Genomic DNA, 24,203 nt, shown 5'->3' with positions numbered 1-24,203 from the left:
TTCTTAAAAGGTGGATGGGCATTTGAGGAAAGCCCTTTTCTGCATTTCTGACACTTGCAGTGGGGCCATTTTGGATCATGAGATTACCTTGAAGATGTGGTCTGGCTCTAAGATGCCAGAGCCAAAAGATAGTGGGCTCCTATCTCCCTATGATTTCATGGGACCAAGATATTAGCTGTAATCAGCTATCGCCTGACATCTTTTACATATGGAAAGGAATCCTTGTGCAGTTAAAGTGTTCTTTGGATTTTCTGTTATAGGCAGCTAAACCTATTCCTAATGAGATTAGGTGTTTTACAGAGACAGTTTCCATTAACCTTCACAGTATCTCTGTGAGTTAAGTATTACTGTGCCCACTTTATAGATGAGGAAATCGAGGTGGCAAAAGTTGGGTTGAAACCCATGGACTGTCTGGCTCCAGACCTTCTCCAGAGCTTCTGTTTTAAATGAATTCATGTTTTTCCACCCACTTGGAAATCGTGAATTTTATACTTTCTAAACATTTCTTTAGATCTTTTTCCCTTGTACCTTCTTTTAAGCTTTTTTCATGTGATCAATATTTATGGTTGGATGAAAAACCGAGAAGACCTTGTCCATAAAGGTTTTAGCCCAGAGAAGATACCTCCTCAACCAGAGGGGATGTTCTGCTGCTCTCCTGGTGTCTGTATAGCAGCTGTTTTGCTTTAGAGAAATGCCAGCACTCCCTTTGTCTTGTTTTCAATATTTAATGAGTGAGAAGACTGACGCTCCCAGGGTTAGCCTCTGAGCAGAGCCAGTTGGGGGCTGCTGACCACTTTTTATTCTGTACTCAGGATTCAATACTTGGGGAACCTCTGTCCTGCCTGGGGAGTTTGGGAGAACCACTGGAATAAATAATACCCCTGGAGAAATTTTAGAACCCCAGGGAAATCTCTCTAATATCACTCTCAATATATTTCTTTTAATTCAGTTCTAATTTTCAAACTTATATACATTTGTATACCAACAATTCTAGAGAACTCTCAAAACAAAACAAAACCCAGAGAAAAAGTACAGTTATTTGTTCATCGTCTTTTTAGGGACGTGAAAGAACCATCGTTCAAGCAGCCTTTATTTGGACTTTATCTGCCACATCTTATATGTTTATAAAAAGATAATTCAATTTCCAATAACTGTCTCTTGGATTCATTTATAAGACACTAAGCTCCACCGTGTCCTTGCCTTTCATCTAATGAAACACATTCTAACTCTTAAGAGGATCATGTCATTTTGCACATCAGTGAATAAGCCTCACAACTCCGATTTCATCCCACAGCAAACGCCCTTGAGGTTAGAGCTTGATGGCTAAACACAAAAGGTCCCAATGCCCCCAGATTCCACAGATGCCTGTTGAATTACCCAGATGCCCACAGACTGCAAATACTTAACAAAAGAGGTTTCTCCTTCCTGACACCCCCTGCACTCCCACCCCACCACAAATAAAGCAGAAAAGAAGCCCCCAAACTTCAAACAGTGCACCTGGCTATAATCTTTTCTACTTGAACTAATTGCTGTGTGCAGTGGCATAAGGTTGGGGGGAAGGGGAGGGGTGGAGACTCCTCTGGCTAATAATGAAGTATCAAACCACAAAATGATTTCATACAGTTGGTTGTTCCATTCCAGGGCAGCCAACATCTTACATCAATTTTCAGTTGCAGGAAATATAGTTCTCATACAAAGAAATATATTCCTAACAAGGTACAGGAATTAATTTTCAAAATGCCCTTAATGCAAAAGCAGGCAAAGAGTTTCAAGTTAATTCAGAGTGACTTTTACAGATGTCTGAAAATTACTCAACTTCTGGACTTTTTAAAAGCTTTAATGTTCTTAAAAGGGGAAAACCTCAAGAGTTTATAATTGACCACGGTTTTAATTATGCTTTCATGTTTATGATTATTTATTTAATGTCTGTCTCACCAACTAGATTGCACATGTTTTGCGCATCAGTTAGCTTGCACATGTTATGGTCACCACCATCCCATCCTCAGTAGTCAGCAGAGTGCCTGGCACTTAGCAGGTGTTCAATAAATCTTTATTGATCAAGTGAATGAATGAAATCCCAAGGCTGTAGACAATTCTTTAAATGTTTGCAGTAATATCCTGTCACCACATGGTTAAAGGGGAGAGATAGGAGGACAGGAATTTATAAAAATTCTATAAATTGGATTGTTTATAGAGTGCCTTATCTAAGTGGAAATATTTTCACATATAGTAATAATAATGATTATCATTGTTATTATTAGTAGTAGTAATAACAGTGAGGTTGTGGTAGTAACCTTGAGTGATTACTGTGTGCCAGGTGTTGGACTTAGCTCTTTTCATAAATCGTATTTTATTCTCACAACTTCTCTACGGGATAGTTATTGTTACTCTCCTTACTTCTTAGATGAGAAAAGTTTCCCAAAGTCCTAGCTTTCCCATCGCTAGGAAGTGGCAGGGCTGAGACTAAACTACAGCCCATCTTTTCTTTTCTCTTCTTTCCTTTCTCTTTTCCTTTCCTTTCCTTTTCTGTCCTTTCTTTTATTCCTAGAACAGTATAATAGTGGTAGACACCATGGTAGACATTGTAGTTTGACTCTTCAAGCATCCATTCTCACCTGTCCCAAGAGAATGGAATGCTGAGCACTTCATTTCCCAACATCCTTTGCACCAAGGCTTGGCGTTGCCTGCAATTTGAAACAAGGAGTTGAGAAGTGGAAGTCAACAGAAAGAGGGTGCAAATACGGACTTGGGAAAGCTCTTGATTTATTTAAAAAAGGGAAGAGTGCAACTGGCATTCCCCCATTTCCCATCTGCTTTTATCCACTATTAAATGTGATGTTTGTTTGTACAACAACCACATTGTGACCTTGAAGCCAGAAGAATCACAGGGAAGTCAACCCCAGCATTGTGGACCCACTGAACCAACCTCAGTCACCACCTACCTGTGGACTTCTTGTTATGTCAAGAAAACTAGCCTCCATTTTTCTTAGCTGTAGTGAATCCAGTTTTCCACTGTTGCAGTTGACATTGTTCCAGAATGATACCAATCTGAATTTTCTAAAGTTATGGCTAAGGACCTAGGAAGCTGCTTCATGGGCAATCTGAAGAAACTTGACTTTTGGGGATGAACAAAAGTAACCTCCTCACTTGTGTTGAGGTTGAATCTTGCAGAGCGGCGATATTAAAATTCCAAGTGAGACAGAATGTACTAGATTGTGAAATTAGACAGAAATATCTGTATTTGCCATTGTCTCTCCGAAATAGTCACAGACATTGAGTGTTGCTAATAAAAAAATGTAAGTCGGTGTTTCGCAAACCGTAATCAGATTAAAAGGAAAAACTCAGAAACATGGAGGAAACCTGATAGTCCACAAAACAGATGTTTATAGGTTTGAAGGGACCCTGCAAGTTTATCTAGATTTTGTGGCCTGACATAGACAATTCATAGGGATTTTCATCAGTCACTTAAAGTAAGAAGGATGTATATATTCCTGCCCGAGTAATCATTCTTTCACTGTTGTACTCTACCTTTAAGAATGATGCAGAAGAGTTTCTTAAAACCTCCCTAGATAGTAAGCTCGGAATAAGGAGTTTCTCATGTCTCACGTTTGTATCCTTGCTGATAGCTCTCTACTGGTACATTTTAGCCCTTCCGTCAGTTTGGAATGGCCTTCCCCATTCGGATAGAAAATTCTTTGCCTTTCATAGAGACCGAGATTAAGTTTATTCACTGGGGCTATGACATGAATTTACCTGGCAACTTGGTTCTCCAAATCATTTAATTCAGTTTATTCATTCATTCATTCAACACGAGGATAAACATGTCAGGACCATGTTTCTTGAAGCGCTGTTTTGCTGGCAGTTAGAAGTGTCTTGATTGTTTCCAAGGGAAAAAAAAAATGATGACCTAAATTTATTCATGTTTTTTCACAAATTTGAAATGTAAAAATCACTGTGGTTTTCACAGAGACGCCATTATATTTTTAAAGATGGTTTTTGTTAATGTTCATTTAACTTGACTACTGTGTTTTAGCCTCATTTGTGTATTACTGTTTACATTTGCTGAAATCCCCCTTTTCCATTATTATTATAGGTTTAGTATCTGCTGTTCTCATAAAGAGATCGGTGGCTCGGAAGTGATTTGCTGAGCATAAAATTAGCAATGAAAATAGGTGAATAGGTGTGTAATAACTACAGCTTAAAATAATGTTATAAACAAGGAATAGGACTCAAGTGTGTATGTGAATAGGTACATGTTGGGACAAAATGATTATGTGATATGTGTGCTAATGTGATATGTTTTTGACAGCCTATCCCCCAAAATGTTTGCACAGGAGGAATCAAAATGAATATCTGAGGGTACATTTTACTATGAGCAAATTACATCTAAAGAATCCTGGCCTTCAAAATGAATGAATAAATGCATGAATGAATGAGTGAATATATGAAAGTTTATATTGCTCTCTAAAACGCAGTTTATTACCTATTTTGAAATTCTGTAGAATTAGGAACATAAAGTCAATAACAATTTAAGTTTTAAACAAAGCCTAGTGGTGTAACCACTTGAGTGTTACCAGAACAAGGACAAAATAATGCTTTCCAATACAAAATTGGTGAATTAGTTAAGGCAGCGAAGAGACCAAAACTCTTGAAGTGTCATCCAAATTCATACCCCTGGATGCAAAACATCTTAGTTCCATGGTGGCCAAGACCATTCTAAGACTGGTCTTAGGTTAATAAAAAATGTGCCCCAGAAATCAGAATGAGGCTTTGGCAAGAATCCTCCATCCAGTGACGTGTCTGGATTTCTTATTTGTGGTAGTACACAATGGAGAGAAGTTGCTATTGTTTTCTTGTCGGCTGACTCTATTGAAATTCAGAGTATAAATCAGCTCTTAACTTTCTGCACGACACATATGAGGGGAAAGTGCAGGACGACATCTTGTTCTATTTAATTGCTTAAGTCCCTGCCACAGGAGAAGACGTTTTCCATGCAGTTAACAGTTATTTTGTGATTCATGTGCAGGCTGCAGAAGGTGGCTGGAATCAGCAATGATGGCATTACTATGCAAATAAAAGAGCTCGCACCCAGTGCTGGCTCACACACTGCTTGATTCAAAGAGCACTGGCAGAAATGACTCCAGGAAAACATTGCCGTTGTGCTGGAGGAAGACAATGGCAGTATCCCCACCAAAGTTGTACAGCAAGGTAGCCCTGATGCTCTACCAGCCGTTCTTGAGTCAGGGTTGGAAGAAATGGTGGAAATTCCAAGTCCTAGCAAACCGTGTCTAATGAGTACATGTCTTTTCTGATTCTTTGTTAATTAACTGAGCAGTTAACATTCTGCTTTCTGGCACTTGAGTATGCTGGCTCTTGAGGGGGAATGTACTCTCAAATAATTTTTTTTTTTCAAATGAAGGATGAGGAAAAACCTACATTTTTCCATGACACTAAAATACCCGTGTAAAAATATCATTTCGAGTGGCTTGCTCAACTGGACTAGCTCAACCACATAAACTTTATATCAGTTCCAAAATGCCACGACTTTTAATATCAAGGATTAAACAAGATACTAGGATTACTTAAGAAAATCAAGCTGGTCCAAACATTTTCATTGCTGGGAGTTTGATTCATTCCCAAGTGCTTGATGATTTTCTTCACTGACTGAAGATAATCATTGATGATATATTACTGGTTATATTTTAAAACCACATCCAAGTGGTCCAACATACCATGAAGAAATACTTTCGAAAACAGACGGCATCAAAATGGGTGCCTTAGGAATTCACTGACCAATAAATATCTCCCAAGTTGAAAAAGGCAATTTCCAAGATATCCTTATTAACTTGATAGCCAAAATGACTAAATGCTTGCTGCCAGCCCCAACCACCTTCCTCTGTGCTCAACCATGTAATACAACATGTGACTAATATATGAATAAACACACATACATTCTTTTCCTTCTCATTCTTTTTATTAACAAAAGGATGACATTTTACCAGATGCTTTACTTTGCAACTTGTTTTTTATTCCTCAAAAATATATCATGGGTAACTCTTCAAGTCAATAGGTATAAAAATGTATTTAGAATATTCTAATTTTATAAGTAAAATAATAAAAAGAAACCAATCAAATGTGAAACCTCTCACAGCTGAGGAAAAATGGCAAATGAATCTCTCGTTAATAGGACAAAACCTTATTATTAATTTTGAAATTTTTTGTAATAGTTGATCATTTAAAAACCAAGATATATTTTTCAACAATCATTGCAGGATAATTGACATACAGTAAACTGCAGATATTTAAACTGTAAAATTGATGTTTGGACATATGAATATATCTGTGAAACCGTTATCACCATCAAGATAATGGACAAATCCATCACCCCCGAGAATTGTCTCAGATACCTGTGTGATCCCTCCCTCCAGACCCACCTGGCCTCAGGCTGCTAGTCAGGTTCACGTATGCTCCGGATGTCCCATTCTGGGACAAGTAGCCACTTGAGGTGTACTCTTCTCGTAGTGATGGCAGAGGCACAGGAGGCCAAGCTGAATCATACAGGCTCATTTAGAACTGCTCCTTGTTTCATGATCACTAACATTCCACTGGCCGAATCAAGTCACGCTGCAAAGCCTACCATCAAAGTAGGGGGTGGCAGGGAGGCAATGTGCTCTACCTGCTCTAACGGGATGTCCTGCATAGCTACCTGGCAAAGGATGTGGATGGATTACTCCTAACTGGGAGGAAGTCTCAGAAGATGGGGAAGAATAACTCAGTTACAATAAATAGGCAGCTGAAAATATGGAATTGGTGTTCACAAGCTGGAGATTCATATTTGGTGGCTGACGCCTCCCTGCATCTGACAGCATACAGAAGGGAAGATTCTGAATGATAAGAAGATGCTGGAACTTTAGGCTGTGCCACACCTAGGGAGTGAGAGCAAGATAAGGAGACTGAGAAGAGCCATCAGGAGGCTAGAGGAGGAGCCAAAGTGCCAGAAAGAGCTGTCAGAAGTCATCTTTCAATATCTTGTAGTAACCCGTACTGAAAAAGAATATGAAAAGTAATATATGACTGAACTATTATGCTGTACACCAGAAATTGACACAGCATTGTAAACTTACTATATACTTCAATACAGAATTTAAAAATAAATATCAACTAGGGACAAAAAAGTCATCTTTCAAACAGCAGAATGTCCTACAGAAATTTTAATGGTTCTAACCATAGGCATTTTATGATTTATTCCCTCTACTCTCAACCTTTTACTTTCTCCTTTACTTTCCCTCATCCTTTGGTTCTAGAGAAGGGAAACAAGCTACTTGCTGAAGTCTCTGATCACATTTTTAAAAATCACTAGATTCCTATTTTAATTACAGCAAGTATTACAAAGGGGCAAAATAGAGTTAATTTCTGTTTTCTTTTAAGCCTTTAGAACATACACAATGAGAAGTTCTTCACTAGTCCACAAAACCTTCTATATACAAATATATACAGGTATGTCTATATTTAATACATGTTTCCTCTGAAGGGTCTGCAGTATCACATATAAATACATCATATGGTCAGCCTTTTGGAGTAATGGACATGCCCTCATTTTCTGTGACTCATCACTTCATGAGCACTGGGAGGACTTCACCGCAGCTGTACAGAAACTTCCATAATAAAACCATAATGGGCACTGCACAAATTGCCTTTTTTAGATTTGGGGTTTCATTGCAATTGGGAATGTTGGATGAAATTTCTTGAGGCTTGGCTTGAGGAACATCTAGCCACTCTGCCCAGTCCTGAATCTGGAATCTGGTTTTAGGTGGAAAATAGGCTCTAAACTCAGCATGAGGTGTGGTGGTAGTGTTTTTGTTGTTGTGTATAGTAGGCTGTATAGAAAATTAAAATCAAAAAGTAGTTATTTGTAGAAAGAGCTGCTTTTCCTTCTTGGGCGTGTGTTGAGAAGAGGAAGTGATAGTTCATTTACAGTTTTCTGACGTGGGACATCAGTTACCAGTTTATAGTCTCTGTTTCCCCTGTTGAACCACATGATCCTGATTGGATGAAAACTGCCACCCATGGTATTTAAGGTTCTCCCCAGACCAGCCCCAACCTTCCCCCCGGCTTCCAGCCTCAGCCCTCCTCTTCTCAGATTTGATTCTTCCGTCACACCCCCTCTCTCGTCTCTGGCTGGGGTCATCCTTTTCCTACTTTTCTCTTACTACACCTTTGTCATTAAATCCCACTTACCTGTCACATGTCAGAAGGGAGTCATTGCTTCTGGAAAATTTTTCCTGAACCAGTCAACACCCGGTTGAATGTCTTTCCCAGGAGCTCCCCAAACCAACTTTCAGTCCTGATCACTGTATTGTAGTTACCAGTTTACTGGTCTTTCTCCCCATGAAGTAAGCTCCTGGACAGTATAGACCTTACCTCTCTCCCCATGACAGCCTTAGCCCCCAGCTGGGCCCAGCCTCATGCACCCAGTTGGCACCTCCCTCAGTATACAGTCATTCTTACACTGATGCCCACACTGTCATTTAGAGAAATAAGGTCCTCTGTCCACAGAATGAGCACTGAGGGGAACTCCTCCCCCTCTTCCACCCAAGCTCATTCCCGTTGAGACTGAATATCCAGGATTAGCAAGAGGACAGTCACGTTTCTCCCATCACAAGTGTCTCTTAACTACCCAAACTATGTCTGTTCTCCCAGTTATAAGGGCTCCTAAGACCCAGAACTCTATTTTTGAAATGCTCTTTATTCTTATAATTATTCAGTGTGACTTTGGATTGTGAATTACATGAGGTTGGGCACCATTTCTGATGTATTCATGGCTATATCCCCATGTTTTAGTAGCAGAGCTGGGATCGTGGTAATTGCTCAGTAACTATTTTTTTAATGCTATGACTGAAGGAGTAATACGGTTTTATAATGCAGGTCACAAGAATTTACCTCTATCCCCTTAGGGTCGTGTAAAAGCAGTAGGCACTAAATAAATGATTCTTGATACCTTACACATATCCTTTCCCTCTACCTGGACTGCCCTCTTTCCTCTTCTGTACCTACTAAAATCCTGGTCCATCAAGACTCAAGTCACAGTCAACATGTAATACTCCACCTCACCCCTCCACGGGGTGCCATCAACATAGACTGTGCTATGGATAGCAGCAGCTGGAGTTGTGCAAAATAGAGGCCACCCCCAACCCAAATGTCTCCTCTACTGGGAAGTTTTTCTCCATGAATGCAGTGTTTCTGTTTCTCATTCAGCATTGAGAACAGTGCTTGGCTCATAGCCAGCAGAGGATAACTGTTGACTGTGTGGGTGACATCCTCGGTCACAAAGAGCCACTCGTCCTCTGTGTTTTACACCTTGTCCTTGCTCCTAGTTTGGCATCGTTTTTATGTGGAATGGTGTTCACAAGTGCACTCGTGATTATAACCCAGCTCCCTGTGATTCTGAACTTTGTTCTGTTTTATACCAGAACGTCAGGGTTTCAGAGAGCCTGTAATTACAAGATGGAAGCCCTTGTGCCACATCTGTACACAGGTGGGTCAACTCTCTATAGACATTTCTGGAAATGGGCACACCCATGTTTTCATGTGGCCTGGACATTTTACCTCAGGGTGTGGTACATGCAGTTTAGGCCACAAACCATGGTTTCTGAGAAGCACTGTTTTGAGAGTGAAGGCTCTGGAAACTTGGATAGGAAGCATGAATAAGCTCTAATGGAGGGCACATCCACAAATGTTAGGTCCAGCTGCCAGAAATGGCTAGCTTGAATTGTATGAAAGGGTGGTGCCCCATTTTCTAAAGAGATGGGGGAAGGGAGGAACCAGGTCATAAGACCTTGTATTTTGAGCAGAGCCATCTGAGATATGTGATCTCATGTTCTGTGTATTTAGGGATCCAAGATAGATCATACAGAATCATTTGTTCTCCTGCATACACTGCAAAGCTCAAAGATCTAGCCACACTTTACTGGACACCCCTCACATTTATGCATAGATGTTCTATGTTGACCTGAAAAAGTGCTCAAGCTGTCATCCAGTGTAGAATGTAGGGCAGGAGTGGGAAAACTAGGGCCCCTGGGTCAAATCTGGTCTGCATCCTCTTTTTATAAATAAAATTTTATTGGAACACAGCTCTGCTCACTGTTTACATAATGTCCATGGCTGCTTTCATTCTGCAGGTTGAGTAGTTGAGATAGAGACCACGTGACCCTCAAAGCTAAAGCCATTTACTTTCTGACCCGTTACAGAAGAAGTCTGCCTACCTCTGACTTAGGAGACGAAGCCTTCCTCTGTCAGTAGGGGGTGTCCTGCTGTACTTGCTTGTTACCATAACTCTTCCCCCCAATAGATTCCAGTGATTGCAGGGAGGCGTCTGGCTCACTCACTGTCATATCCCCAGGAACTGGCCCATACCAAGTACTTGCTAAGTATCAAATTAATTAATTGAGGACTAAATAGGTGGATACAGAATAAGGGAAATGAAATATTCCCTTGAAGAGCACAGAAATGACCAGTCTTTTGAAATTCACGCCAACTTCTCTGGGACCTATCCATTAATTTTTGCTGTTTAATTTTTTTAAGATGACGCTCTCAAGGAAAAATTGCATGTAAAGGAGTTGTTTAACTGTTGATTCATATGCATCTAATGACTTCTGTTTACACAGAAAATTTTGACCTTTGCTATGCAATAAAAAGTATACTTAGAAAGCCCCAAATGCCTTTGCAAGGGCACTGTAACATCATTGCACTCATCTATTGTGTTAATTTCTAGGGTTGCCATAACAAAATACTGCAGAATGGGTGACTTAACTGATAGAAATTTATTTTATTTTCTCACAGCTTAGAGGCTGGAAGTTCAAGGTCAAGCTGTTGGCAGGTTTGAGCACCTTTTCACTGCATCCTCACACGGTCTTCCCTCCTTGCACATCGCTGGTGTTTCTTTTCGTGTCCAAATTTCCTCTTCTTCTAAGGACACTCGTCAGCTTGGATTAGGGCCCACCCAGCAGTCTCTTAAATTACCTCTTTAAAGGCCTTGTCTCCAAATATTGCCACATTCCAAGGTGCCGAAGGTTAGGGCTTCAACATACGAATTTTTGGGGGAGAGGGGACACAGTTCAGCCCATGACATCTCCATATTCCATGTACTTTGTTCTTTTCTGCGAGCCCTAAGTACTTGTGTATAGCCACACATGAGGTGACCATCACGTCACCGACCTCCAAGGCTGATGTGACCCATCTGGCTGGGAAGGCAGGTGTCCTCACCGCCACCTTTTCTATCAGAGGAATTTAAATTCCTTATTTGGTCAAGGGCTTGCTAATGACTGTTTCTCCAGTTCAAACCTCCAAATAAGTTTTCCAGGTCAAATTTTCCCAGCATAGATAAATCATTTAAATATTCCCAGTGCCCTGCATATGTTTAAAAATGATTGGGGTGGGGCGCGGTATGGGGAGGAGACCACTTAACCTAAATGTTCACCCATGGGGAGCTGGCTAAACCCATTATAATAGAGCCATAGTGTGGAATGTGATGTAGTCTTAAAATTTGGTATGCCGAGGGAGCCTTAGTGACCCGGAAGGCTCTGTACAATATTGTTAAAGGGAAAAAATGCAAATTTCCAAGAAATATTTATTCACTCATCTAACAAATATGTATTGTGTACCTATTATGGGCCAGGCATTGTTCCAGGTTGTGGGAATTCAGTAGTGACTGAAACAGAACATATGTCTTCTTGGAGCTTAAATTGCAGTGAGGAGAACCCATAATGAACAGACAACTCTGTAATACGATACCACGTATTGTAGCGCATGGACGGGGAATAAAGCAGAGTAAGGGAACAGAAGAATGGCAGCAGGGAGCAATGATTTCAGCTTGTGTGGTCAGGAAGTCTTCTTGGAGGAGGTGACATTTGGGCAGTGAACTGAAGGTGAGGGAGCTTGTCATCAGAGTAGGTGGAGGAAGAACATTCCATGAAGAGAGAAGAGCAAGTTTAAAGGCCATGAGGTACAAACGTACCTGCAGTGTTTGGAGAATCTCAAGGGGGACAGTGTGGCCAGACTGGAATGAAACAGATGCTTTTATACTTTTTTTTTTTAATAGGAACAGCATAATTTTCAACTCTGTAGAAATAAAAAGAAAGTGCAGAGAAAAAGGCTAGAAAGAGCTACATTAAGAGTATGACATTCTGAGTGATCTCTATTCCCTTCCCTTCCCTTTGACTGTCTGTAGTTCCCTAGATTTTCTACTCTATGTGTGTATTATTTTAGAAAGAAAAAAGCATGGACATTTTGGTGTAATACTTTCCACGGAGCTCATCACCTTTGCCCAGGAAGCTCTCACTGCTCCCGCAGCACGTGGGTATTTAGACAGCCACTCCAGCTGTGCATTATTCCGGGAGTAGAGGGACAGAGGGAACCCCCAGCTGGAAAAGCCAGAGGGAGGTGTTTCTGCAGATGCCCTCAGACAGCCGGAGTGGCCCCTGATTTACGGTCAGCGGTAAAGGTGTTAATGTCTCCTCTCAATGGCATCTCCGCTATCAGTAAGTGTTGCCTGAGTCTAATGACGACCTAATTGGCAACAGAGATCGGAACAGATGTCTCACCTAATAAAAAGCCTTTGTGTCCACGGGCTGACCCCTCTTGGGCTTAGCTGGGCTTTGGTACTGTGCGTGACCCCTTTTGGGAATTGTCATTGATGAAACATGCTTAGTAATTGTGGCTTGGTGTATACCAAGTCTACTGGATCAGCCTGGGCCAAGTGAGCATGCTCAGACTGGCTTTCCCTGAACTCTGACCTAGGCCTTGTCTTCTGTCACCTCATTTAATACACACACGGGATAGACTCATCACCCACCCATTCACTCAGTGAGTCCTTGGATTTACAATGGAACCTCCATTCCCCAGATGGAGGTAAGTGAAGAGATCGCCATTGGTTTTCACCTCTCTCTGTGTGTGAAGTGAACTGGCCTGAGTTTCCATCCTGTGGTAGAGTTGAGACCAAGAACTCCCTGTGCAGGGAGAGAAGGAAAGAAAGTGCTTTGGAGCTTAGATATCCCCTTTCCCTCCTTCTGAATGTATACCTGATCAGGTAAGGTCAAGATGATGGTTATCAGCTTGCAAAGGCAAAGACATTTTACCTGCCAAATTTCAGGTTGAATTAAGTATATTGATGAACAGAAGCTACTGTTGTTAAGAGACTAGCCTCTTCTTGGAGGCCTAAATAATCAGTTAACAGAATTAAAGGCTAAATGCATAGGAGGCTGCATTCAGAACACAAGTAGAGCATTCCCTTGAGAACCAAAACCTTGAAAAATTTATATTCTGTAATGCTAATTCAAAAATTCATAAGTAGTCAATGAAAGAAGGAAAAGAAGTTTCCATGGTCAGATAAATTGGTGCCTTACTAGGTTAGACAAATGCAGCCAGGTTGCTTTTCTACAGGACTTATCAGAGCTTTCAGTGTAGACTATGATTAATGGAAGCATACTATTGCCACTCAGTCTGTTTTACAAAGAGTTGTATTAGGCATAATACAGGCTAAGTCTTTATACAGAAACTGACACGCCTGTCTTTTTCTAATTTTTGGTAGTTGGTGTTTCAGAAATTTCTAATATAAGGAGAAAAGTTGAATTTTTTAGGCCCTGTGTTAGTTTCACTGGTTATAAACAGTTCTCTGAATTAATTAATAGTTTTCTGAATCTGCGAGTAGTTGGATAGACAGATAAAATGGGTTGGGAAGGGATGGAAAAGCATAGCAGCAAAATGTTCTCAAGAGTTGTGTTGCTTCCCCTCCAGCTCTATTTTTATTATTTTGTGATTCTGGGCCATTTCCTGTTATTATTACACGTATTGTTGTCACAGGAAGCCAATTCATTTTCATATTAGCCTGAGCAAAACATAATTAGGAAGAGAATCTGCTACCAGAAAGGAAAGATGTAATTGCTTCTTTGCATTCCAAAGCCTAGTACGCAGATGAAAAAACACACAGAGATTGCTCTCCACACGGTCTCCAAACATCCTGCTGGGCCAGTGAAAAATTCAGTCACTCTGAGGAAAAACAGCCGGAGAATCAGATGATATAGCAAGCTTCCCACTATTCCTATTTGGATTTTGGAAGAGGAAGGAGAAGAGGCGAACGAGAGAGAGAAGGGGACAGAAGAGAAGGGGGTCAGGTCGGGAACAGCTCGGAGCCCTGCGAGCATCCCCAGGCCCCAGGCTGAGGGCTGAACTGCTGGCCGCCTTCCCTTAGATCTCTCAGCGCCTCCGGGGCCACTGCTGACGTTTCCTCCTATGAATCCAGAGCTTCTGACAACCTGAAAGTCCATCACATCCCTGTGCTAAGGCTTCTTTTTCTCCTCTCTCTCTCCTTCTCTTCCTCCCTTACTAACAAGAGCACTTGCCCTTAATTGTGTGTGATGTGCACTAATCTTGGAAGGATCGATTTCCTGGGCATGCGTGGGAGGTGCGGCAAGGTAGAGAGAAGAGGGGAGACAGAGCACCCGCAGCTGGGGAGTCCAACTCCGTGCCCAGCCCTGGTAAATCTTTTCACATAACTTATTTCATGTAATCCTCACTATAATAGTGGGAGGTAGGTATCATTATCATCCCCCTACTACAGATGAGGAAATCAAGGCTTAAAGGGGCTGAGGAATGTGCCCAGGGTTACCAGGCTAGAAAGTTTTGGAGGCACGATTGAAATACAGGTGGGTTTGTTGACTTTGAAAGCCAGTGCTTTTAACCACAATCCTTATCTCCTTCACTTAACTTCTTCAAGTCTCTGGGTTTTCACTCATGAAAAGAGATTATCCTTGTATTTGCCCTTGTTCCTCTTATAGTTTATTATCCACACGATTATACCGTTTAGGACTAGGCTCAACTGCTAGAAACAGAGACACTAAATAAATGTCTGGAGATTATCTGTATGGGCAGGTATGAATCTGTTCTGTGAAGTCCTTGGGAACTTAAGCTTCTTCAGCTCACCACTATGCCATCCAGAGGGGTGGCCCTTGGCCTCACAGTCCAGTGTAGCATCTAGAGCTCCAACCGTCACATCTGCATTCTAGGCAGAGAATGAAGGACAGAGTTAAAAAGAAAAGGGTCAAAGGCATGATTTTTAATTTTAATTAAAAAAAATTTTAATGAAGGTACTGAGGATTGAACCCAGGACCTCATGCATGCTAAGCACACACTCTACCACTAAGCTTTACCCAGCCCCCACCACGATTTTTTGAAGCACTGTACCACCCTTTTGCATATCACCCACAGGCTTAGTCATGTGGCTCTACCTATCTGCAGGGCAAGCTAAGAAGTATACTCTTTATTCTGGGATGCCATGTGGCCTGCTAGAAATGTGTGTTTTCCACTGTTATGCAAGAAAGAGGGAGTAGATCCTGGGGCCAGTGCTCAGTCTTAGACAGAGTAACCATTTTGAAATATAAGTCAGATCATGCTACTCTGCTTAAAATTGTGGAAAGACTTCCCACTCACTCAGGCTGTAAGCCCAAGCTTTTGCAGTGTCCAGCAGGGCCTTACATGCCTTGTCGCTCTTATCTCTCTGACCTCATTTTCTACCGGCTCTGCCTTGCTCACTTTGCTCCAGCCACACTGGCCTCCTTTCTGGTTTTCTAACAAGCCAAGCACATTCCTGCCTAAATATTTCCTCTGAGCCCTTGGAAGCCTCTTCCCCAAGGCGTGTGCTCATCTCGGCCCTCAGTTCCTTAGGTCTTGCTCAAAGACCCCTCCATCGGAGACCACCCTGTAGGAAACAGGATACCTCTCCCCAAGGACTCTCTGTTCGCCTTACCTTGCCTTTTCATCTTCTGCTTTTATCCCACCTCTCCCATCTGAGAGAGTCTATATTTGTTCACATTTGCTTATTGTCTTTTTCTCCTATTGTAGCAGAAGCTCCATGAGATTAGGAACTTCATCTGTTTTAATCAATGCTTTGTGTCTTCCAGACCTAAAATAGTGCCAGGCATCCAATAAACACGAGTTGAATAGATGAATGATTGGTTGAATAAATCCTGCTTGATCTATCTTCCAAAATTTAGGAGAGGATGAATTGAGGTATCCAGTCTGAAAGGGCTTGGAAAATAGAAAGAGGCCAATATGAATTAGTATTATGCTCCTCTTTGATGTCCTCCCATTTGTAAAAGTGCTCTGTTGACTGAAGATTAACGCCAGTGCTGTTGGCAATTATTATTTTGAAGTGAGGCTCAGTGGGATAGAATTTCCCAGTCATTTCATCCCAAAGCATCAGAACTATTTATTCTAAATCCATTTCTTCCCTGCCTTTAGTTTTGAATGAACATGGCTTTGCTGCACATTGTTCCCTAATATATCACTTTGATGGTTTATTTCACATAAGTAGCATGGAATTGAAGTCTGAGACTGTATCAGGCTGATTTCAGGTCTCCTTTGCTTCCCTTTGTGCCATCACAGTGGGGGAGAGTTGTCAAGCTGGGCTTGGCCAAGTTAAATGAGGAGACCAGATGGTCAGAAAGAAAGGAATTTCCATCCAGGTTGAGGAGGAGAAAAGCTGGGAGCAAAACTCCTGCCTAGTTTTTGACCAAAAGATCAGAATACTCAGCACTAGGGGTGCGTTACTGAAGGACAGGGCTCACCAGCAAATGTTTGCAAGACCGGAGTTCCTTTTCATGTTCGTCTCCTAGAACGTTTTGCCAGCACTTCAAAATCATCTTGCAGTGCCAGGGGTTTGGTTCTATGTTGCCTTTTGTTTCTGGAGACAGAGGAATTGAGTTGTATTAAACATGACCGAAAGGAAAAACAAAACAGGAGGTAAAGAAGTCACTCTGTGCTCTTTTGCTTTTAGCAGGCAATCTGAGGAAGAAAAGCAGACAAAATGAAAGGTCTTTAGTCCTCTAAACAGAAAAGGCAGGTGGGATGGAACCCGAAAGGCCGCTCCAAGTTGCATTAAGAAGTGGCATCCTGAACCATCTGGCCCTGAAGTGGGGTCACGAGGCAAGAGAGAGAAAGTCAAGCAGTAGAAGGCGGCCAGGATCCAGGCAGGAAACAGGCCGAGTGTGAACGAGTGTCTTCGTGGCAGGGACAGGTGGAAAGGGAAGCGTCAGAGAAATCCTGCTGAGGGAGGAAGCGCCTGCCTGCAGCGGCCTCTGAGCCCACATTGCGCCGCCTCTGGCCTTCAGTTGGCCTTGTTTTTGTTGTGCTCATTGCTGTGCCTGAAGTAAAATGGCAGGGCCCTTGCCCTTTGGCCTCATAGCTTGAATGTTCCCTAAAAGGCATGAACGTGGAACATGGTCCTGGGAGAATGGGGGTGCCAGCATCCCCGAGGCAGGCTGAACTTTTCCAGTTTTTGTTCAGATTGGCGCTGGCACGCCAGGGTGACCTGATAGCCATGTGGTATGTCTGTAGCTGAGACCATAAGCCGCTTTCCTAGTGGTTCTCTTTTTGAGCATCACCACCACCTTAGGGCATGAACATGGAATGAACCATGGCCATCTTTGCAAAGATAAAGAGGACTGGCGTTTGGGGAGTTGGAATGGCTTGTCCAAGGTCACTCAGCTAGTAAATTGTGAAACTGGGACCAGAACGTGGTTCTCTGTCGCCTAACACGTTGCCTTTTCACCACATTATTTATGGGAGTTGGTTACCAAGGCTGACTGTGTGTGCACTTTGTAGACGCCGTGGGGAGAGGCAGAAGAACAAACCAGACGTGACCCTTCTCCTTGGGACTCTCATCATCTAAAACGGGAGACAGGACAAAGGCAGATAAATGAATCTATGTACACAGGCTCCCACGAGCATACATTTAACTAGATGTTCAGACATATTCTTACATCCTAAGGGTGTTTTTGGAAGCTTCTGGAAGTAAATCTCTGGGGATCTGAAGACACTCAGAAAACTGACTCATTGGCTTGGCTGGGAGGCTATTCCAGATATTAGGAGCTATGCAAGTGGGGGCTTGGAATTAGGGCCAAAAGATGCATTTAACTGGAGGGGAGGGATTTGGGATTGAGATTTGAGCACTTCTTGGGCAGCAAAGAAATTAAACAACCTTAGAAAACTTCCCTGGAGTGAGTTCTCTGCCCAGATAATGGGACATCTCAGACTCCTTGTAACTGGAATCTAGCTAGAGAGAGAGAGAGAGAGAGAGAGAGAGAGAGAGAGAGAGAGAGAGAGAGAGAGAGAGACGTCTGGAAAATTTTGTCCTAGTTGACATTTGGCTTCCCTTTCATAGTTTTCTTAGTGTGGCATATGTCAGACTCTGAGTGGCTGCGGCTCTTGGAAATACAAATACCATCTGGGTCTGGATAATCCCTCGGAGCTCAGGGATGCTGTGGAGGGAAAGAGGAAATGGGAGCCTAACACTAAGCTGAGGGGTTTGTCCTTGCCCACCCCATCTCTTAGCCTGGGCACGCGCAAATTACCTGCACAGAAAGTGTCAGGGGGCAGATACTACAAGACCCATCTGTTCATGACACAGTGACCTCATTATCTGGTGAGAACATCCTGATTTCTCTTTGGGAAACCATCCTTCTCCCACTATAGCCTTAAGGGTCCAATAACCATTTGACTCTAGACAGAGAGCCTGCAGCTTGTAGCAGGGCCAGTCCCTTCCCCCTGGACCAGAGCCTTGAACAGAGTGACTCACAGGACCGGAGCTAGCTGCGTCCGGGACACAGCGATTCTCTGAAGACACGGCCCTTTCACATCGGCCAGGTCTCCTGCTGCCGCTTCACCAGCTTTACCTTCTGTTCTCTGAACCACTTCCTAGTCTTCCCCCAGATTCCTTCTTCACTTTGGACAGTGTCTGTTTTAATTGACTTCAAGCCAATAACCCCAAGGGATGAATTCACCCCAAGTGAAATCATACCCATTCTTTCAGGTACTCAGGGTGTGTCTGCGTCTATCTGTCCTCCAGCCCACCTGCCTGTGAAGACCCCTTACGGGCTGAGAGCCCTTCGCCCAGGCCGGGTTCGCAAAAGCAGACTGTGTAACACCTGGGGATTGGAACAATCAGTTGGGTGCAGTAGGATGCAGGCTTCTGTTTCATAAAAATGACTAATAAATAATTGCCTCTGGACCTCCATGTCCATCTGCAAACATGATACTAATTACCAGGTTAAGTTTCGCCAATAAATTGATGTGCCGTGTGCTCAGGGCTTCTCCTAGCTACCCATAGGATTTCTATTTCTGTTTCCTTATGTTAAAAGCCAGAGGAGTAAAACGTATTCCCAATGTCACTGTTACAACATTTATATCCTGAAAATTTATAATAAAAGATCAATACAGTAATGGAATGCCTGGAAATACCTATATTTAATGGTATATAGACTCTAACACCTATAAAGTCTTTGCTAAAAAATGTTAGCGTTTTATTTCTATCATGGGGAACTCAAGTTCTCTGACAGCGATTGGTCGAACATTTCACAAAGAGATCGATAACCCTTTACGGCAGGATTAATAGTTGGCCAGAAATGAAGGAGAATTTTACGGCTCTGGCGTTGCATAAAAATCTGCGATTCCAGAGTAATCTAGAGCAGGGTGGAATCTGAGTGCCACCATCGGGGGCTGGAAGGGCTGCCATGGGAATGACAGTGGAAGGCTTCACATTCAGGTGGCCCTGAGCTCACCATCCCATTTATGGGTTTCCTTTCTGTACAATTCCAGGAGGGCTGGCTCTGAAGTCCACAACTCCAGCACTGAATCATGTCTCTGTCTGGCATATTCTGGACACAATTGGCATTTTTTAATATGCCAAAAATGCCAGTGAGAAGGCAAATGCCAGTCAGAGATGAAGAGGAATAGAAAACTTTAGTGAAAATAGTGTTTAAGAGGAGTGAGGCTTTTAAAATGCAATTTGAGGGGTTAGTCTATTTCTAACTACCTTGTCAGCCCCCATTTTCTGCCCTCCCATGGCTGACACCTCCTATGCTAACCTGAGAACCTCATAGAAATGAAAACTGGCTAACTTTCTCTGAAACAGTATACACTTATTCATCTTTGGGTTACATTCACTTCTAGCTGAATCATACTCCCCCTTTAATATTCTGTAACTTAAATGTCAAGATACAAAGTTTACCTCTTTTACACATCTTTCATTACATAGTCAATGAATAGGCTAAGGGAGAAAAGAAAGAAAAAGAATATTTTAAATATATAATATATATATAAACATACACAAACATACTTATAGATATTTATATACATATATGATACACATGTATCAAAGAAAAGAAGAAATTCTCATGACTATCATAGCCACCATTTCTGCAACTGGTCATGTAATCATAGCTGTCTTCCTTCCATTAGCCTTTCTATATTTGCTTTGCTCTCAGAAAGTACCGCAACGGATCACAGCTCCTTGTCTGATGGAATGATCCACACCCTAATTCTAATCTTGCCTTCACTGAGGTGTGGTTTCCCATTAATTTTTTCCGTTAGTTTTTAATCACAGGGCAGGGTATTACCAAGTGATGTCCCAAAGATTGCCGGCATTCCGGCACGCTCTTCCCTGCCCTCGGAGAAGAGTAGCGACTCGGTTTTCCCTTGAGAAGCTCAGTCAGCCTGGCCAGTGCAGTAATCCCCTTCTTTGTTTGTTGGTTCCCTTGCACGCGGTTTTCCAAGTGGGCTTGGGGCAGTCTTAGTTCACAGTTAACAGTACTGTTGTTAGTCCCTGGTAGAGAGTCCCCTGTCAGGAGCACCTAAAGCCTGCTTGCGTTTTATCAAAGCTGCAGACGTCGTTTGGGGCTCTCCTTTTGAGCAACTTCCAAATTCCCTCTGAGACACGAGCTTGAATGCAAGACATTAGGTCTTTCCCCAGAAAAGTTCCTCTTGGAAAGTGAAGAAAGAAAAAGAAAAAGAAGGAAGGGGATGAGGAGGAGAAACAGAAGGAGAAAAGGGAAAAAAGAAAGGTGTTGGAAGGCAGGTTGTTCCAGAGAGGATCATATCACAGTTGTTTCTTGTCCTTGACCCTAAAGCCATCACCATATGTGTTACATATGGATCTGAAACTCTTATTTTCTGATTTGACATCTCTTGAAAAAATTAATATGAAAAATCTGTGTTTCAGAGCAGTGAGATCATGTGATTCTTGGGACCAAGAGCTGTGTTAATTCAGAAATGTGAAATAATTCTGGAAACAAAAACAGAAAAACTACTTTCCAGTCCTATGTAGGGCTTTTTAAATTTTAATCATTTTTTATGAGGCTAAAAATAACAAAAAGTATAGTTTGATAAAATATTGAACACTTAGTTCAAGACAGAAATTGCTGGGGGTGGCGGGGAGAAGCCTTGTGTTGGCTGGGCTTTAACCTATAAATCAAGAGAAATCAACAGAGAATTTAATCCAAACATGTGCTGCACATAGTTTCCACTGGCCTTGCGTTACCAAGGTTAGAATTATGGTTGGGTTCACTAGTGAGAAAGTGAAAAATTGATGACATCGGCCCTCTGAGATCTTTTTGCTTTCTTGGTAGCTACTGCAGAGGCCTTGGCATCCTGCGATGAAAGCTTCGGATGTATGATGGGAAATGTCACGTGGGGGTGAACAGTTTGAAAGCAGGACTCTGTCCATGTTCCCGAGACTCTTGTAAAGCATCTTCTCTTGCTACTGACAAGATCGGACATCCTGGATGTTCTAGGATGGTAGGATGTCCTGAATGATGGAATATCACTGAGATGGTGGAAGGCCTAAGAGTGGTACCAAACCAGCGAAAACCAGGGCATCTTTGCCTCCCATCCTTTGTCATCTCATTCATTCATCCATCTGTTCCTTCAACATATATTGGCTAAATAAGGTAGTAGATGCTACTAGTGTCTGCCCACATTCTTTGGGTCTTTCCACTTGGGTGCACGCCAGCCACCTTCCTCTGCCAGGACCTAGACTTTGACCTGAGGGATTTCTCTAAAGCCACTGTGCCTGCACTCACTGACAGATGAAGTGATAAAGAGTTGTCACTCCCCCAGAGCAGTGTCCACCAATGACTGATGAGCGTTTACTTACAAATACCAAAGCATCCTCACTCGTTGGGTGGATAAGACTCAGGCACGTTTTCTGCACCACTTCCCAGTGTTTTCCCATGAGATTGAGCACCAGGGGCCCACAGCTTTAGCTTCTCTGATAACACACCCCTTTGTAGGCTGCCTTCCCGTTTCTGTTCACCTCCGCAGCCCCCACCGATGTTTCCTGCACCTCCCTCCCAAGAATCCCTGTCTTGGAGTCCACTTCTGGGGAACCTACACACCCACTCTGTGCCAGGCACGGGGGCAGGGCTTTACTGATCAAAAATCACCAGATTGTAAGATTTCAGACACCAGAGACGGGCTGGTGGGGAAGACGTTTGATAGAAGGTTGAGAGTCTGTTCTAACAACTTACTTTAAAAATTGTGAGGTTTAAACTTGTAAAGCACTTAAAATAGAGACTGGCATCGAGTAGCGGTGAAGTAACTATTAGTTATTATATTTGTTACTTTGCTGAGCTCAGGCCGTGGGTGCCTAGCAGTTCCTCATTAGAGCATGAGTTCCCATGCAAAGGTGGTGCTCGGGGCTCTCGGCGGCCGTCGTTGCTTCAGAAGGAATAGGTTTGTCAGAGAAGCTTTAGTACTTTTCTGGACCTTGAGGGAATGACACAAAAGGCAAAGTGCTTTCATTTAAGTGGTGGTTGGGGAGGGAGGGCCGACTGCCAGGGGGCAGGAGGGGGCAGGCATGGAACAGTCCAGTGGGGCCTCCAGCCAGGCAGGGACCAGCCTGGGGACTGCCTGGGCGCTGAGGCACCCTCCAGGGCAGGTGACTCCAGGCTCCTCTGAGTCCAAAGCCTTTAAGAGAAAAATGGCAGCGCCAAGATTTGAACCTCAGTCCTGCTCATTCATTTATTCATGTATCGTTTTGATACCTTCGTTCTACACATAATGATTTAAATTGGCATTTCGAAGGCAGAGGACTCCCAACGGGAGAACACATATTTGGAAACCAGCGGTGTGCAATACAGTATCCTGAGGGCTTTGGTAGAACGTTTATGTGGCTCAGAAGCCAGAGAATGGCTCCTTCCACCTTGAGCGGGCAGAGGGAAGCCTGAGTCAAATTTTGACAGGCAGCTGACCCTGCATCCACATTCCATCCACCTCACTCCACTGCCTCTCTTGTACTGAGAGTGGACAAGTCACTTCATTTCTCTAAACCTCACTGGGGTTCTTCACCTGTAATGTGGGGGGATCCTGACCCCAACCTCTCAAGCCACTCTGAGCATCTCAGGAGAGCTGGTATGGGGGAAGCAGCAGATAGACAAATGCCAGTTTCCTCCCATCTTTCCTCCAGCTTACAAGGAACGAGATGCAAATTGGCAAACCCCTCCTAAACATAAGGACTAGACAGGCTGGTTAACAAACAGTTGTAAGGGCAGAACGAGCTTCCCTGGGCCCGAGAGAGCCTGACACAGGGAACACATCAGCAGGAGGGCACCGAGAGTGATGTGTGAGCTCTTGAGTCAGACAACTGGGTCCACATCTTAGCTTCATTCCGTATTGAGTATGTGATCTCGGGCAAGTTTCTGGACTCTGAGCTTCAGTTACTTCATCCAGGCAACATGAGTGAAAATGTTAATCGTTCTCACCTCCTGGTGTTGTTATAAACATGAAATGAGATGATTTAAGTGCTTGGCACATCCTAAGTGCTTAATGGATGTAGCTATTTAGAAGGGATTTCTGGCAGAGGGAGAAACCACAGACCAAGTTTCCTAACTTCTGTAACTCGACGACCATGATTGAATGGCCTCTAGGTGGAGTGGGGTAAGGTCTCAGTGGTTGATGCTTTAGATTTAGGGAGCTCTGTGCTTTGACTCGCTGTCTGCAAATATTGGCGAAGCCCCGCCCAGATGCCCTAGCGGGTCTCTCCCACATTCTGAAGCACACCGGCACTTTGCCCAAGAGGATGGAGATTGTTCAGCCTTCCCGGCAGCTTGAACGTGCCCTCCAGCCATGACAGGAGAGGTGATGTATAAACACTCCAGCTTCCCTGACGTCTTGCTGGGCTGTGGTTCTGGGGCGTCTCAACAGTGAACTCAATAGTCTCCCAGGCTTGAGTTCCAGCTGCCCATAGTGGTAACTGGCTGAACGAGACCCTTTTCCCTTCTCTACCTCCCTCCTCCTTTTCCCTGCCATACACTCTAGCATCACTCCCTAAGTAAATTAATTGCACTAAAATCCTTCATTCTGAATCCATTTCTGGG

General features: G+C 43.0%; 2 long non-coding RNA genes across 14 annotated transcripts in view; one reads left to right on the top strand and one right to left on the bottom strand.

Moving 5' to 3' along the window:
• Window positions 1–24,203, top strand: part of LOC116667686 — a 136,363-nt gene that overhangs the window by 67,754 nt on the left and 44,406 nt on the right. The gene's annotated exons all lie outside the window — the stretch shown is intronic.
• Window positions 11,780–24,203, bottom strand: part of LOC116667685 — a 44,521-nt gene continuing 32,097 nt past the window's right edge. For 9 of the 12 annotated variants that reach the window (XR_004324656.1, XR_004324655.1, XR_004324660.1 and 6 more), the window contains 3 exons: window positions 20,060–20,098; window positions 15,800–17,718; window positions 11,780–15,055 (listed from right to left, as the gene is read on the bottom strand). This is a non-coding gene — a long non-coding RNA (uncharacterized LOC116667685). The remainder of the gene's footprint in view (window positions 15,056–15,799; window positions 17,719–20,059; window positions 20,099–24,203) is intronic. The other 3 variants (XR_004324664.1, XR_004324666.1, XR_004324657.1) reach the window with 3 other exon arrangements.

Source organism: Camelus ferus, chromosome 12 (assembly GCF_009834535.1).
Source record: "Camelus ferus isolate YT-003-E chromosome 12, BCGSAC_Cfer_1.0, whole genome shotgun sequence".
Lineage (NCBI taxonomy): Eukaryota > Metazoa > Chordata > Mammalia > Artiodactyla > Camelidae > Camelus > Camelus ferus.
The sequence above is the reverse complement of the archived record's forward strand: the minus strand, read 5'-3'. Positions and strand labels throughout refer to the sequence as shown.